Source organism: Oryx dammah, unplaced genomic scaffold (genome assembly GCF_014754425.2).
Source record: "Oryx dammah isolate SB20612 unplaced genomic scaffold, SCBI_Odam_1.1 HiC_scaffold_26, whole genome shotgun sequence".
NCBI classification, from domain to species: domain Eukaryota; kingdom Metazoa; phylum Chordata; class Mammalia; order Artiodactyla; family Bovidae; genus Oryx; species Oryx dammah.
Window position 1 is genome coordinate 1,905,592 of NW_024070210.1, and position 16,549 is coordinate 1,922,140.

The 16,549-nt window shown below is 44.9% G+C and overlaps 1 protein-coding gene across 3 annotated transcripts in view; it reads left to right on the top strand.

Moving 5' to 3' along the window:
• The first annotated feature begins 173 nt into the window (after nt 1–173).
• The window catches only part of FOXN3 (forkhead box N3), a 440,728-nt gene continuing 424,352 nt past the window's right edge, over nt 174–16,549 (top strand). For all 3 annotated transcript variants that reach the window (XM_040227481.1, XM_040227484.1, XM_040227485.1), the window contains exon 1: nt 174–357. The gene's annotated coding sequence lies outside the window, so the exon portion shown is untranslated. The remainder of the gene's footprint in view (nt 358–16,549) is intronic.

Below are 16,549 nucleotides of genomic sequence, written 5' to 3' on the forward strand. Positions count from 1 at the left end.
CCGCGATCGGCGGCAGCTCGGCCCGGAGACGGCGCGGCCCGGCGGCGGGGCCCCCGCGAGTCCAGCGCCGCCGCGGCCCCCCGATGCGGCCGCGAGGAGCCCGGGGCGCGCGGCCGATCGCAGGTAACGACGGGGGGCCCCCTCTCCCGCCCCCGCAGCCCCTGCTGTGCTTCGGCGTTGTCGCGGGGCGCCCTCGCCTTTCGGGCTCGGCTGCGTTTTGGGGGCGCCCGGGGCTCTTCCTAAGGTGCCCGTCCCCGTGTGCCCAGCTGGCTTCGCGTGGGTTTATAGCCCGCACTTCACATGGGAGAGATCCGGGGGACGGCGAGTTGCATATTTTTCATTAGTTCTGTCTCAAAAGTAAGTTCATTAAAAAAAAAAAAAGTTTCTCAGGAATGTGTGGATAGTCACTTTAAAAATAAAAAATTAAAAAAACCCCGCAGACAAATGGATAATTTATTAAAATGATCAAATAATTGCAGTCATTCTGTTAATTACTTTCTGAGTCTTTACTTTTGTGGGCTCCCCAAGACATTACTTTTATTTTCAAGGAACTAACGTGTTAAATGTGGAGTTTGGCTGGCAGAGTTTACAGCCTTGCTGTCGCAACTGTTTTGCTATCAATTATAAACAGAGTGTCAAATGTGGGGGCAGTTTAAACCTCTTTTCAAATACTGTAACTGGTTATCCTGATATGACATCTACAGACGAGAGTTTCCTTTGAAGGCAGTAAGAATATTTCTCTTTTTGGAGAAGCCTTGTTTGGCGGAGAAAAACCATGATTCCTGGCTGGGGAGGCTGGAGAGACTATTTTTCATGCTTTGTTTATACTGCCGGATTGACATTTGGGAAAGGGAAAACGTGGTCTTTCTCGGCAGCTTTTCGTGGTGGGATTATTAATTTATTTAATTTATTAGTTTCAGTTGGTTGGGCTCGGGGAGCCCTCTGTCACAGGATGTGCTTAGAGGTGACACATTTGCCAGCAGTTGGGACACAGGATTGCAAATGTAAAATGTGCTTCAGCCCCAAGGTCTGGTCTGCTGGGAGCTCCCATGTGGAGCTGTCCTGGGCTGGGTGGGACTGGCTCATTGAGGAAAAAGGGAATCATTTTCCTCCGCTAAGGAAGACATCCTGTTATATTCCTTTTGTTCCCTGTTTTTCATTGATCGCCTGCTCTGCCTTAGAGAGGGGAGAGCGCAGAGCTCGGAAGACTGCACAAATGACTCCAGCCCACTCTGCTCTCACACTGATTGGTCAGTTAGATGGAGACTTAGGGAAACAGTCACCCAAAACCCTCTTTGAAAATCATGCTGTAATTTCAGAGTCGCCTTCTCGGGCCCAGATTTCTGCAAGGTTGATTTTTAACTCGGGCGCACTTGGGTTGAGACACCTTGGTATTTAGTTTTTTGTTGTTGCTTCTATTCAGATAAAGTAGGCCATTTTGGTGACAAATTTTTTGCAGACGTCAGCTACTAGCTTGCATTTGTAGACATATCGCTTTACAATACAATCTCGGTGATTTCTGCTTGGGAGTTGTAGAATGCAAAGTTATTCAACTCAGAATAATGTTTCCTGACCGTTTTTTGGATCTGAAGAGTAAAATATTACCATCAGCGGAGGGGTGCTTAACTGTGTCTTTGCTTTGATAATGTAAGTGTCTTGGGCATGTATCATGCACTAAATTTCTAAATTTTAGTCTGTAACAGTGAAAGAAAAAGGCCATGCATGAAGCGCCAACAATCAAAATCATTGTGCACTCATAAGAAATTGTGACATCTGGTTTGAGGAGAATGCTTTTCAGATTCAAGAAAAAGGGCATCCCTCACCTTAATGTGAATTGGTGAATGTGAAATGTTCTATATAACAGGAGAAACATAAGGCCGGTGGACAACTCCATTTGAGGCTCGAAACACCCCAATTAAAGAAAGACCGTCCCAGAAGTTGTTAAATGTATAAACACTTTTCTGATTGGCTTAAAAATTTAGACACAGGAAGTGGATGGTATCTAATAACCGATGAGTAGAGACATGGTTGTCATGGAAACTGAAACGAGTAACCTCCCCGCCACCCCCCAACACACATACACTACCATAACCACCACTTTAAAAAAAAAAAAAAAAAAAACCTGCATGTCATCACAGATGCCTGGAGAACGTGCTGGCTTCTGTAAGCTTTCCCACAGCATCTGTTGAAACCTGAGACCGTGCCTGTCAAATCAAGGTCATTTTACAACAACAACCAAAAATGCAGTCTCCTGGATTTCATAACTGTATCTTTATTGAAAAGATGTGAGGGAAAGGGCTGAAAGCAAGGTACTTTGCATTTTGTTACCTCGGCGTTGCGCCAAGGAAGGCCGAGAAGCATGTATTTGATCACTTAATTGTGGGAGCAAACTGATTCGTGTGTCTGCTCTTTGTGGAGCTGTAGACTAGGCTGTTTCCTGGGGCGGAAGAGTCACGTGGGGACAGTATAATGAAGAGTTTCTGTTTGCAAGAGACTTCAAACTTGAACTGTAGCGACTGAATGCAAAGAACTGTGGCATTTTGGAGCTTTGCTCTAAGACTCCCTGTGTAGGATGGTCAGCGAGTCGGTGCTTTGGGTGGGATAAGGAAGGGTGCTCTCAGTAACCGAGCTGGGGAAGGACACTCCTACACAGAATTCAGAGCTCTTTCAAAACTCCAGTTATCATGATTCTGTTAACTTAGAAAAAGTTTCCTTTTCTGTGGGTAGAGAAGACTGCTGTAATTTGCAGGATAGTTGAGAGGCTCCCCGGCTCAGGGTTGTGACCACGTTCAGTGTCTTGGTGGTGGTTTTAGTGAGTGGAGGAAAGGGGAAATGTTTGGGGATCTCTCCCTTTCACCTTGGGCATTAGCCAAGGAGGCTGAATTGTGACTTTGGGGGACAACACTGAAGCTTGTAAATATAAAGCCAGTGCATTTCTTATATTTTTCTAATCTTGTCCGTGGTGGTCTTTAAATTTTGAAGTGCTTGATATTCATTTAGAAATATCCTTCTTACAGTCATGATGATTTATAGCTTTGTATGGCTTAATCTTAATTGAAAATGGTCAATTTTAATGTCAATTAACTAACACTCTGATCTTTTTAAAAAAAACAACCAGAAAATTTCCCTTGTTTTCATCAACTAATTGCATAGAAGGGGAGCAGGGAGAGGAGGTGGAAAGAATCCTAAATATACTGTAATAGTTCCTTACTACCCTCCATCTATGTCATAGGAAATAGAGACATTAGAAGCAATCCAGCATCACTGGGGGTGATTTAGCAAGTATTTCATGATCCTATGCGGTCAAATGTTTAACTGATTGAGATTTGGTGAAAAAGTTATGCCTTAATGGCATAACTGTTCTCTTTAGCAAAGGATTTCCTGTAAGGAGCTTTCTTATCTTCAGCTATGTTCATTGGCAGGAAACTTGTCAGTTGCTTGTTTTCACAAACTGAAGGAAATGAATGGGATTTGTTAGTTGCAAGAGTCTGCCTTCGTGTGCCATTGTCTGTGAAGCAGTTTGCTCAGAACAGTTCATTTTTAACTGGACTGTTGAGGAGTACAATCAAACTACTTCAGATCTTTGGCGTTTCTGTTCATTTATTTTTGGCTTTGAGATTAGAAAAATTGATCATTATACCGCGATGTACAACTTACTTGACCAACACATGTTAACAAGATGTTCAATAAAATTCCAGTTCATTTTCAGTTGTCAGATATATAGACACTGTCTGAAGTTGGCATTTTTTGATGACTATGCCAAATTTCTAATAATTAGCCCAGAATACCAATCAAATGCCAGTTTTGTGGAGAGGGAAAGGGAAAGAGGCAGCTTCATTCCTCTCTTGGCTTTTGCAACAGTAAAATCCATAAAGATTACATGTCAGGTATATGCCTCTGTTGCTGACGGTTTACGGGAGAGTTGGAATTTGAGGCGGGGCTGTAGTCAAAGCCAGGCTAGAGTCTATATGAGAAAAACAAATCATCACCTTAAAAAGATTTGTTGTGTAAACCTCCCGGTTCATTTTTGAATATTATAAATAAATATGTTTAGTAGTTTCAATTAATGTTTCGAAGTTTGAAAGAGGGAAGAGGGCGAGGTTCTTTAGAGGAAAAGAAGTGCGTGAACCTCCATTCGCAGGGGCCGGCTGGGGAGGGCATTAGGAGAGCCTCAGGGAGGGGACCGCTTGTTGCAATGGTTTTCACACATTTTTGAAGACATCACTTTGGTTTTATATTTAGCACCAAATGGAATCTTACGCAAGACCCTACTATGTGAGTGGAGTAAAAAAGAGAAATGCTTTGGTGGGAACCCAGCGCCAGGAGCCCACAGTCTTCTCCTGGGCTGTGCCCTGGGAGCCTGGGAGCTGTTGGGAAACCACTGTTTTTAAAGTGCCCCAAGTCTTCTCTAAGGAAGGCCCGGGGGAATTGCCTGCAGAGCCCTGGAACTTCCAAGCTGAAGAGAGAAGTAACTTCTGCCCTGACAATTGCAGAGGGCGCCTGTGCTCAGGGGAGCGAACAGGCCTGCAGACAGCGGCTCTGCTAAGCCGTTTTGTGCGGAGCCAGGCTGGACCGAGCCCTGCTTGCGTCTGTGACGAGGGGAGGGCAGAGGAGGTTTGTAAAGAGCCTTCTTTCCTGGAAGTTACGGGAACGGCGTCGCGGTGTTTGAGACGAGTGGATCCTCATCGTCCTGGACGGCGGGTTGATTCTGGTGCCGCCTCAGGGTCTGCTGTCTCACTGTTCCTCTATTTCTCAGTGAGATGATTTCATATTAAGTGTCATTCATGAAATGAAGGTTTGCCAAGCTGTGTAATCTGCTTGGCAGTCACAGTAGTGTTTGGAGTGTTGAGGAAAATGATAACGCGTGGATATTTGAATATCATCAAATATTCTTGGATTGTCCCTTCTGATTTACAGAAACGGCAGTGTTGGGTCCCCCTTTTTACATCTCGGAAGCCATAAATACTAAGGTTTCTAGGGGTGGCGGGCGGAGGGATCCCCTTCCCTTCCGCTAATTTTGACAACTCCGTGCCACGCATGTGCGTGGTGACGGGAGGGAGGAGCAGAGCCTGCGGGCTGGGTGTGGGAGCACGGGGCTGCGTAGGGCCCCAGCAGACGGACTGCGCAGCTGGGGAGTTTACAGAAGTAGAAGGCATAGCCTCCTGAACGACTCTTTGCGACCCCACGGACCGCAGCCCTCCAGGCTCCTCTGTCCATGGGATTCTCCAGGCAAGAACACGGCGTGGGTAGCCATTCCCTTCTCCAGGGGGTCTTCCCAACCCAGGGGTCTAACCCGGGTCTCCCGCATCGCAGGCGGCTTCTTGAAGGTCTGAGCCGCCAGGGACGCCCCTCCTGTCTGCGGGCTCCTGTGAGATCCACTGCTTCCGTTGCCTGCATGGGATTGGAGGTGGTGATCAAAGTCATCGGTATTCTGGGAAGCCGCAGATCTTCCAGCAATTTGTGCTGAAGCTTTTTCTTTTTTTAAAGATGTTTCCCTTAGAAAGATGAACCTGATATAGGCACAAAATAGTTGGCTGTGGTAGCAGATAAAATGACTGAGTTTAACTTTTGTCTGTTGAATTGAGTTGAATAAAGGTTTCCATGTTTGGGCTTCGGGAAGCTGCCTTATTCCTCCTCCCACCTGCATTTCAAAGGAGGAGCGTGTCCCGTCATAGCGACCCAGCAGAGCTGTCCCAGGGCGTGTTCATAGTAGCAGGCCAGTGATTCTCTTCCAGTAAGAGCTTATTCTCCAGTGTTCTTGGGGACTTTGTTTTGGAACTCAAAGCTGTCCAAGGTACCATGACCTTGCTGAAGCTGGTAATGGAGGACTCCAGGTATTAGATAATGTGTGTTCGTTACCTTTGCAGATGGCACTTTATCTTAAAATTCAGTTCAGTTCAGCTGCTCAGTCGTGTCCGACTCTTTGCGACCCCATGGACTGAAGCACGCCAGGCCTCCCAGTCCATCACCAACTCCTGGAATTTACTCAAACTCATGTCCATTGGAGGGCTTCCCTGGTGTCTCAGAGGTTAAAGCGTCTGCCTGCAATGAGGGAGACCTGGGTTCAATCTCTGGGTCGGGAAGATCCCCTGGAGCAGGAAATGGCAACCCACTCCAGTATTCTTGCCTGGAGAATCCCATGGACGGAGGAACCTGGCGGGCTACAGTCCACGGGGTCGCAAAGAGTCGGACACGACTGAGTGTCGGTGATGCCCTCCAACCATCTCATCCTCTGTCTCATCTCATCATCTCGTCCCCTTCTCCTCCTGCCTTCAATCTTTCCCAAGCATCTTAAAATTCAGACAGTAGCGAATCCTACTTGAAGAGTTAATTTTTACTGTATTATACAAGGTTACATTTTAGGTAACCTCGGATATCTCTTTAAACTCTGAAATGTTCTGACTTGGCAAACTTGACGTTTTTGCAGCCTTTAAAATGAAAACAGTTTCCATTTAATGACTAGTTAACACTTTCACTTTTAAAATAATGGTTCTAAATTAAGACTGTCATATTGTTTCACGGGACTGGATTTAGCATTTAGAATGGTCTCGGGAAAGAAGTAAGCTCCTCACGGTAAGTTGGGCAGTGTTGGATAATACAGAAAAATCACCTCAAATCGTAAGGGCTTTTCATTTTCAGGCGCTGAGCCAGTTGACTTTTGATACTAGTATGAAGGTAACGGTGCTGCTAGTGAGAAATGACGATAATACGCATTACGGTGCCAGGTTACGGGTGAGGGAGCCCGGGTCACCGTGTCTCCAGGGCCAAAACCCTCTGGTAGCCAACTCGCTCTCACCCTCAGGCCCCCTGCCTCCAAGCTGCCGGCATTTTCCACCCCACTGGCTTCCTCACGGCCGCTCCTCTGTGTCCCGTCCAGGGTTGATTCTTGAGAGCTCCGTCCACGCTTGAGACAGAGTCTCCTCCTGGGGAAAAATGGCAGGGGTGGCGGTGGCGCAATATTTGTTGTGATTTTGGCAAGAAGTAGGGTTTTACTTCTTGACATTCTGTATTCCCATATCTTCTGACCATTACTGATGGGCGGAACTTTTTAGCTCCCTCGTCAGAGGTTATCTTCCTTAATCCGCCTTCATCTTTTGAATTTCCCTTCATGCATCTCTGAGCACATTCACCTAGTTGCTAAACAAAAGGCTCTTACCGCAGGGATATGATTTTCTTGAATTACCCAAATATTACATTTAGAATTTCTCTTGGTGGCATCCATAAAGACAGATTTCTGAGACAACGTTTTCTCTTGTTACTGTTGAGCCACTCGGTTGTGTGTGACTCTTTGTGATCCCGTGGACTGCAGCACGCCCGGTTCCCCTGTCCTTCGCTACCTTTTATAATTCACACAAACTGGTTAACACTCTCAGACATGCCAATATGGGGATATCTCCTTTGTTTCTTTCAGAATGAAAGAAAAAAAAAAAACTGGCTTAAATTGTCAGATTAAGAGGGTGTTGGCTCTCTCCTTCTTGAGACACCTTTACCCGTAAATTGTACAAACTCCACGTGTGTTTATAGAGACCAAGCAAAACTGAGTTAGTCTAATTTCCTCATCTAAGCAAGGAGCTCCGCTCTTCTGCTAGCAAAGGGGAAAAAAAGACAAGTTAAATCTTCACTGGACATCCCACGAGGCCTGGGATGTATGTGACCGGTTGGAACTCGAAATGGAACCGATGTGGGCATTTTCAGTAACGATGCAGGTGCCTGGCACTTTCTAATTCTCTTGAAGATTTCAGGTGAATGGTCAGTAACTAATTCATATGTCACATGCAGGCTGCCACAGATTTCACATGTGAAATCATTTTTAAGAATTGATCTAGGGACACGCTTAAGATATATATACACCAGTCTGGGGAAACGAGTTGTACACCCATTCATTCCGTGAACAGTTACTGAGTGACTGCTGTGCGCAGGGGACTGTGCCCTGCAGTAGGGGTGTAAAGGGGATGCGGTCGCTGGCAGAGTCCGCCATCTGTTGCCTAACTGACTGGCTTCTTAAACTGGAAGTATCCCCCAGTGTGGCCCTTGTGAAGTTTGTGTTCTAAACTGATCTTGACAGGCGGAAGTGACACCCTCCCTGAGTTCTTCTCTGCAGGTATAAATGCCTGTTGTTTTAGTTTCGAAGTTGTCCCTGCCAGGAGGATTCCAGGGTGGGTAGTTTATCTGGGAGGCGGCCCCAGGAAGGGGGGGCAGGTGGGCCGCCAGTGGGGAGTGGTGCCTTGCCCCCGCCCTGAACCCTGCCGCCATCCCGGGCTGCCCTGCGCAGCGGAGCCCAGGACGGCTGCTTGCTTCGTGGGCCCTGTGCCTCGTCTGTCGCCAGGGCTGCTCGCTGCTGTCTTTGAAATCCACCTCGTGGTCACCTCCTCTCAAGTTTTGGTGCCGCACACTGAGAATACGGCTGGAAACCTGGGGGTCCTGTCCCTCCTGACTCCTTCTTTCTTCTGTCCTGCGAAGACCTCTGTCCCTAAACTGCTCGAAAGAGGGGAGTTAGGCTCCTTCTCCACCCTCTATCTCAGGCTTCAGATGCTGGAGGGCTGTGGGCACAAGGACGTCCCTCTCCTGAGAGGCACCTGCTCTATCAAGAGGCGGAATCCCCCAGGGAGAAGTCAGGGCAAGCAACAAGCTTTCTCTTTGCCGTCATTAACTGGACTCAGGAAGCGGTGGGCTCTTCTTTCACTTCCCCTCCACCATCCCATCCTTCCACCATCCAGGCAGAAAGATTAGGCACTTTGCTGTCCCCCGTGGGTGAAGGCAGCATCTCCCACTGCCTTCGGGCCAGTTCTCTGAGCTGGGTCCTCCAGACTCCTGTAAAGGGTGAAAACCCCATCCCTGACTTTCAAGGCTGTGGAATTTCTGCCTGTGGCAGAGTCTACTAGCTTCCTGCATATGTCTGTTAACTACCACGTTTCTAAGACTCCCTTGCAGCTAAGAAAGGCAACATTCTTTCTGCTCGGGTGTCAGTAGATGTGAGGTGTATTGTTTCTGGTTTGTGTCCTTGTTTTTCTTTATAATGTTGCCACACACTTTTTTATTGTGCAACTGCATGTGGTTTAGTTGTGCGTGCTTTCACATAAATGGAAATATTATGCACGTGTGCACACAAATGCACACCATTTGTAACATGTATGATATACAGTATAGATGTCTGTGTACATATGTGTAAACATATGATGTCTGTGTATTTGTCTGTGGTTACATTTGTAGACAAATGGTTTGTTAAGTGAGCACACCTATGTAACCAGCACCTATATTAAAAAAATAGAATGTGAGCTTCACCCAAGAAGGCCCCTCATGGCCCTGAGCCACCACCTTTTGCAAGATGACCACTATCCTAGTTTGATCTACTTTTTTTTTAAACTGAGAGAAGTATGTTGACAGTCTCTTACAAGATGATAGATTATATTTTTTTCTTGATATATTTTGAAGTTACACTATCTGGTATGCGCATATTTAGAATTCTTGCGCCTTCTTGGAGATTTGAATTTTATTATTATTACGAAGTAATAATAATAGTACACTTTAATTCTCACAGCACTTTTTGTGTTAAAGTGTATTTTGTCTGGCATCTGTGCTGACGGTTCTAGACGACAGTGGGATACAGTCAGCTTCTTCGTTGTTACTTTTTCCTATTTTAGGCTTCAGTTCTTTGTTTTCTCAAATTCTCTACATCCTATATTTTGTTTTTAAATAATTTCATTTGTGTGTTTATTTTTGGCTGTGCTGGCCCTTGGTTGCTGGGGGGCTTTTCTCCAGTTGCAGCGGGCGGGGGCTGCTCTCTGGGTGCCATGTGTGGGCCTCTCATTGTGGTGGCCTCTCTTGCTGTGGGGCTTTACAGGGTGAAACGTCAGTAGCTGCGTTGCGTGGGCTCAGCAGGTGTGGTTCCCAGACTCTAAGCACAGGCTCAGTGGTTGTGGTACAAGGGCTTAGCCACCCTGAGGCATGTGGGATCTTCGTGAACTAGGGATCAAACCCGCGTCTCCTGCACTGGCGGGCAGATTCCATACCTCTCAGCCACCAGGGAAGCCCTGTATCCTGTAGTTTAGATGCATCTTTTATAAATGACATAATGCTGGGTCTTCTTGTAAACTCTGTAATATCTTTTAAAGGAAATATGTAATCCATTTGTATTTGTTGCAGTTTCAGATGGATTTCAATGTATTCCTTCATGTTATTTCATTCTTTCAATTTGTCCTAACTCTTCACCTTTCTTTTCCTTTCATTTCTTATCTTCCATTGAGTTGACTTTTCCCCTTTTTTCATATATTATGCTATAGTAGTTTGGAAGTTTTACACTCTATTATCATTCTTTTAGTGGTTTTCTAGAAATTTCAGCATGCATGCTATTAAGAGGTTGAAGGGAATCAGTATCTTTCCTCTCCTCCTAAACAATGCAGGGACTTTAGATCATTTAATTCCAGTCATTACCACCCCTCAACTCCCTCCCCTGCTAGCTTGGGTCCCATTTTTCGCCCAGTGTTTTAGTTCTGTGTTTTTATTTCAGCCTTGTAGGTTAGACGTTATCATTTTTAAGTATAAATGTTTGTTCAGATCTACCCACATATTTACTGCTTTCTGTGCTTATAATTCTTCCCCAATGTGTGCCCTCCTTTCCCTGCCATCACATCTCTTCATAGATTTCATTAAGTGAGAATCAGTTGAAGGAGACCTGTTTTGCCTATTGTTTGTTGGAAAATTCTAATTATTTCCCTTTTTTTTCCCCCTTAAAGTATAGTTTTGCTAGGTATAAAATATATTTTTGTTAGGTATAAAATTCTGCTTAGAGCTTCCCTGTGGCTCAGTGGTACAGAATCCACCTGCCAATGCAAGAGACACAGGCTCGATGCCTGAGCCAGGAAGGTCCCACATACCATGGGGTCACTGAATTTGTGCACTTGAGTGATTGACCCTGTGACCCCAGCTGCAGAAACCTGTAACCTCTGAGCCCATGCTCGGCCACAAAAAGAGGCCACCGCAATGAGAAGCCTGGGCTCCACAACTAGAGACAAGACTCAACATGGCCAACAATAAATGAGTAAAATAAAATTATTTTGTAAAATTCTGGTTGTTTTGGTTAGGATTTTTTGTTTGTTTTGTGAATTGATGTCTTTCATCAGTTCTAGAAGATTCTCAGAGTGCTGTCCCTGTTGTGTACTTTTTTTTCCTATTTTTGAACGTTAGATGAGGCATATGTTAGACTTCTATTGTCTTCTCTGTGTTTTGACTCTCTTTTCACATTTTCTGTGTCTATGTTTTTATGTGCTACAGTTGACAGTTTTTTCAGTCTTTTCCATTTTCTGTATCTAATCTGGCTAATCTTGCTCACAGTTTATATACTTGTTTCCTTCTGCTATATTTTTAATTTTACATTGTGTGTCTGATAATTTTTAAACTTTTGAGAAACTGAAATGGAGTTGATGTACAATATTATGATCATTTTAAAATTTGACGTCTGTAGGTTCAATGGTACTATGTCATTTCTATTAGCTGTTCATGATGCTTTTTCCTTATGCATGTGTCTTATTTGTGATGTTTATTTTACTTTGTTTTATTTTACTGTGACTTTATTTTTTTAATTTGATTTTTTAATTGAAGTAGATTTGATTTACAATCTTGTGTGCAGCAAAGTGCTTCACACACACACACATATACACACACACACACATTCTTTTATTTTATGTTTTTTTCCATTATGGTTTATTATAGAATATTGAATATGGTTCTGTTTCTGTTTTGTAGGTAAGTTCATTTAAGGGTACACTTAAGTGTACCCTTAAGGTCAGTTTTCATTCCAATCCCAAAGAAAGACAATGCCAAAGAATGCTCAAACTACTGCACAATTGCACTCATCTTACATGCTAGTAAAGTAATGCTCAAAATTCACCAAGCCAGGCTTCAGCAATATGTGAACCGTGAACTTCCATATGTTCCTCTTAGAAAAGGCAGAGGAACCAGAGATCAAATTGCCAACATCCACTGGATCATCAAAAAAACAAGAGAGTTCCAGAAAAACATCTATTTCTGCTTTATTGACTATGCCAAAGCCTTGACTGTGTGGATCACAATAAACTGTGGAAAATCCTGAAAGAGATGGGAATACCAGACCACTTGACCTGCCTCTTGAGAAACCTATATGCAGGTCAGGAAGCAACAGTTAGAACTGGACATGGAACAACAGACTGGTTCCAAATAGGAAAAGGAATACGTCAAGGCTATATATTGTCACCCTGCTCATTTAACTTCTGTGCAGAGTACATCATGAGAAGTGCTGGGCTGGAAGATGCACAAGATGGAATCAAGATTGCCAGGAGAAATATCAGTAACCTCAGATATGCAGATGACACCACCCTTATGGCAGAAAGTGAAGAGGAACTAAAAAGCCTCTTGATGAAAGTGAAAGAGGAGAGTGAAGAGGTTGGCTTGAAGCTCAACATTCAGAAAACTGAGATCATGGCATCTGGCCCCATCACTTCATGGGAAATAGATGGGGAAACAGTGGAAACAGTGTCAGACTTTATTTTTTTTTTGGGGGGGGGGGCTCCAAAATCATTGCAGATGGTGATTGCAGCCATGAAATTAAAAGATGCTTACTCCTTGGAAGGAAAGTAATGACCTAGATAGCATATTGAAAAGCAGAGACGTTACTTTGCCAACAAAGGTCCATCTAGTCAAGACTATGGTTTTTCCTGGGGTCATGTATGGATGTGAGAGTTGAACTGTGAAGAAAGCTGAGCACCAAAGAATTGATGCTTTTAAACTGTGGTGTTGGAGAAGACTCTTGATAAATCCCTTGGACTGCAAGGAGATCCAACCAGTCCATTCTGAAGGAGATCAGTCCTGGGTGTTCATTGGAAGGACTGATGCTGAAGCTGAAACCCCAGTTCTTTGGCCACTTGATGTGAAGAGTTGACTCACTGGATAAGACCCTGATGCTGGGAGGGATAGGGGGCAGGAGGAGAAGGGGACGATCGAGGAATTGATGGCTGGATGGCATCACTGACTTGATGGACATGAGTTTGAGTGAATTCTGGGAGTTGGTGATGGACAGGGAGGCCTGGCGTGCTGTGATGCATGGGGTCACAAAGAGTTGGACACAACTGAGTGACTGAACTGAACTGATCCTTACTATTATTATTTTTTCAGACTTTACTAGTGGGAATTATTTGAGGTGTGAACTGAAGGTGAGTTTCACTAGATTTTGCATTTGTTTCTCCTTAGTGCCTGGGATTATCACCAATTTGTAAAGCAAGGACTTAAAAATTCTCAGATGGAGGTTTGGGGACCAACCACACAGACAGTTCATACCCAAAGTCCATGTGAGGATTGTCTGTGGTTACAAATTTTTAGTAGAACTTTCTCCCCTCTACTCAGTGCTATTTTTTGAGACAGGCAATTCTGGTAGCCTTCTGGAGCCCTGTCGTTGGTGGGCTCTGACTTTGTCAGAGCCAGCAAGTGATTTGCTGTTCCCTATGCCTTGCTGACTTATAAAAATAGAAGCTCTAGTTCTCCCAGTTTGTTAAAGCCTTTAATGGGAAAATTGATAAAAGTTTTATGCTGTGAGTGTGCCTCATTTTCCTGTCAGATTATAAATACATTTCAAAGTATTTTTCAATAAATATTTTGTCCAGCATTTTTGGTTGCTTTCATTTGCTTTCCATACTGCCAGAAAAGGAACTTCTATCCTTTCTCTTTGTATTCCTTTTTTAATAATCTGAATAGTCTGTGAAACATGAATGCATCTGGGCTACCAGGGTGAAAATCCTATGTGCAAAAAACAGTGGAGGAAAAGCACATAATTATTTTCAAAATATTATCTCCTAACACGGAGAAGGCAACGGCACCCCACTCCAGGACTCCTGCCTGGAAAATCCCATGGGCGGAGGAGCCTGGTGGGCTGCAGTCCATGGGGTCTTGAAGAGTCGGACACCACTGAGCGACTTCACTTTCACTTTTGATTTCCATGGATTGGAGAAGGAAATGGCAACCCACTGCAGTGTTCTTGCCTGGAGAATCCCAGGGACAGGGGAGCCTGGGGGGCTGCCGTCTATGGGGTCGCACAGAGTTGGACACGACTGAAGCGACTTAGCAGCAGCAGGAGCAGCAATACGTATTCTAGGGTGATTAGGCCATAACTTGTATTCGTTGAGGGAACACTTGAGTGTGCATTCGGTCACTAAGTCGTGTCTGACTCTCTGTGACCCCGTGGACTGTAGCCCGCCAGCCTCCTCTGTCCGTGCGTTTATCCGGGAAAGAAGACTGGAGTGGGTTGCCGTGCTCTCCTCCAGGGGATCTTCCCCACGCAGGGTTCAGCCTTGCATCTCCTGCACCGCGGGCAGATTCTTCACCGCGGAGTCACCTGGGAAGCCTGAGCTAACGCAACTCGCTCCAGTGAACCCGGCATAGTGCGGTGTATCAAAACAACGGCTGTCGGCTCCTCGCGTATCCAGAATGGGCGTCCTGTGAAAGGGGGGCTCCCCTTCAGGTGGTGGGTAGGGAGTGAGGCGCTCTCCTTCCTGCGGCTCTGCCGGGAGCAGTCTGTGGCTCCCAAGGTCATTGTGCTTCTTGGGACCACACTGGCCAAAAAGGAAAGAATGTGAGGCTCACGGGCGACGTGTTTTCACCAGCCAGGCCTCGATGCGGCACAGTCCACGTCCCTTGCCGTTCTGTTAGCTAATACTTGGTGAGATCGCCACGTCTGTCTACAAAGAGGGGTTGTTGAGCAAAGTAGTCTGGATGTGTGTCTAGGACAAAGAAGAAACGGGTTTAGTATTGATGAGTAACCAGTCTGTCTGTTACGTGTTTCTTCTCTGAAACTTCAGGCCAACCTGATTCCTCACTGCTCCTCCTTCACTTACAGTCGGTGCCACCAGGTTTGGGTCTAATTATCCTGAATTACGTCATGTTTGTATAGTTTAAGTCCCCCACTGTACAAGGAGTTTCTTGAAGGTGTGAACTTTGTGCACAGCTTTGGAAACTGTCTCCTGCCACTCAATTTTGAACACCCTATATGCTCTATTAAAAAAAAAATTAAACCTCTGAGTGAAAGGAAAGTGTCTTGTTTTGGCGTCTCTATGGATGCAGCACTGTGGTCTGCGGTCTATTCATTATGTGATTCCTTCAGCTTGTCTTCTTAGATTTGAAATAGGTCAAAATAAAAATTTGGAGAAAAATAAAAAGCCATGGAGTTTGGAGGGGGCATAGTGAGCAACAGTGGCATTTCCACGGGGGCATCAGTTTAATCTGCCTCAGTTGTCTGTCCTGCAGTGTTGAGCTCAGCCTTTTCGGCTTTTTCTGGGTTGTGATGAGAATTCATCCAGTCATTCTGGAAATACTTCTTGAGGTCTAGGGAGTGCTGGATATTGTGGAGAGGCAGGGCGTTGGAAGATGAACAATACAGATAAGACTCTGCCCTAGAAGGGGTTGGTGCAGACAGACTGCTTTGAGTGCAGAAAGTCCTTTGTTGTTGACTTTGTGATTGATACAGTGATGGTGAGGTTCTAACTATTTGTATGATGTGGGAGAGAAAAGGGCTTGGGGCTGTCTCAAGCCCTTAAGTAGAGACCTTGCCCTCCTTTTTCCTTTGGTCTTGGATCTTGCATAGGGAGGCCAGCCTTTCTCCAGACTAGTATTTAATAGCAAGCAGAGGAACTTGGCGCTTGAATATTTTTCAGAGCCACAGATCGTCTCAGCTGGGTTATTGGCCTCAGCATTACTCTCTCCTTGAGTTTAACTCATTACTTTGTTGTTAGGCTCAATGTTTTCAATGCTTTGCTTTTATTTTTTGTTGCTATTGGTTTTAGTAGATGAGAATGACATATGGACCCGAGTTAAATTGTTGGAAGGATGATTTCTTTTCATCGAGTAGTTTTCTTTCTTTACTGCAGTGTACTGTGGATGGGAAAATACACGGACATCTTAGTAACTCTAATCTATTATCCACCTGCTCGGATGCAAACACAATCCATGTGGCAAACTACTTTATATACTTGATAAAGCCCGTGTTTTGGAAAAATGCTGGGGTGTTTATATACAAAACACTGTTTTGAATCAAGTCGTCTAAAATATGCAGATGAAGAAAAGGAAGTGTAATCTGAATAGCATCATCAAAATTCCAGGAAGGGTCAGGCTGCAAAATACACCATGTGGTGTGTCTGTAATTAGGTATTGACCATGTTTTAATTCGGTTGAGCAGCTCCGGGGCTTAGCTCTGGCACTGGTTAGAGAGAAAGCTTTCCAGCCCAGAGGAGTTCACTTTAGAAGATGACTCGGTGGATAATCTCGATCTTTCACAGCCAGGGCAGAGCTAGCTCTTCACTTCTTCACGTCTCCTTCATGGAATAGGGCGCAGAGTTTCTGGCCCATGAGAGCAGAGTGCGGAATTGCAGAGGCGGGGGTGGTGGTGCGGTGCTCAGCTCTTTGTTTGGAAATTATGTTCATTTTCTTCTCAGCTCTAAGACTCCTCTTATCTTTTTAGAAAAATTTCTCTGTTCTTTGCAAGATTTCCAATACTACATTTTTGGAGGTACCAAGTCTCAGCCAAAGGCAT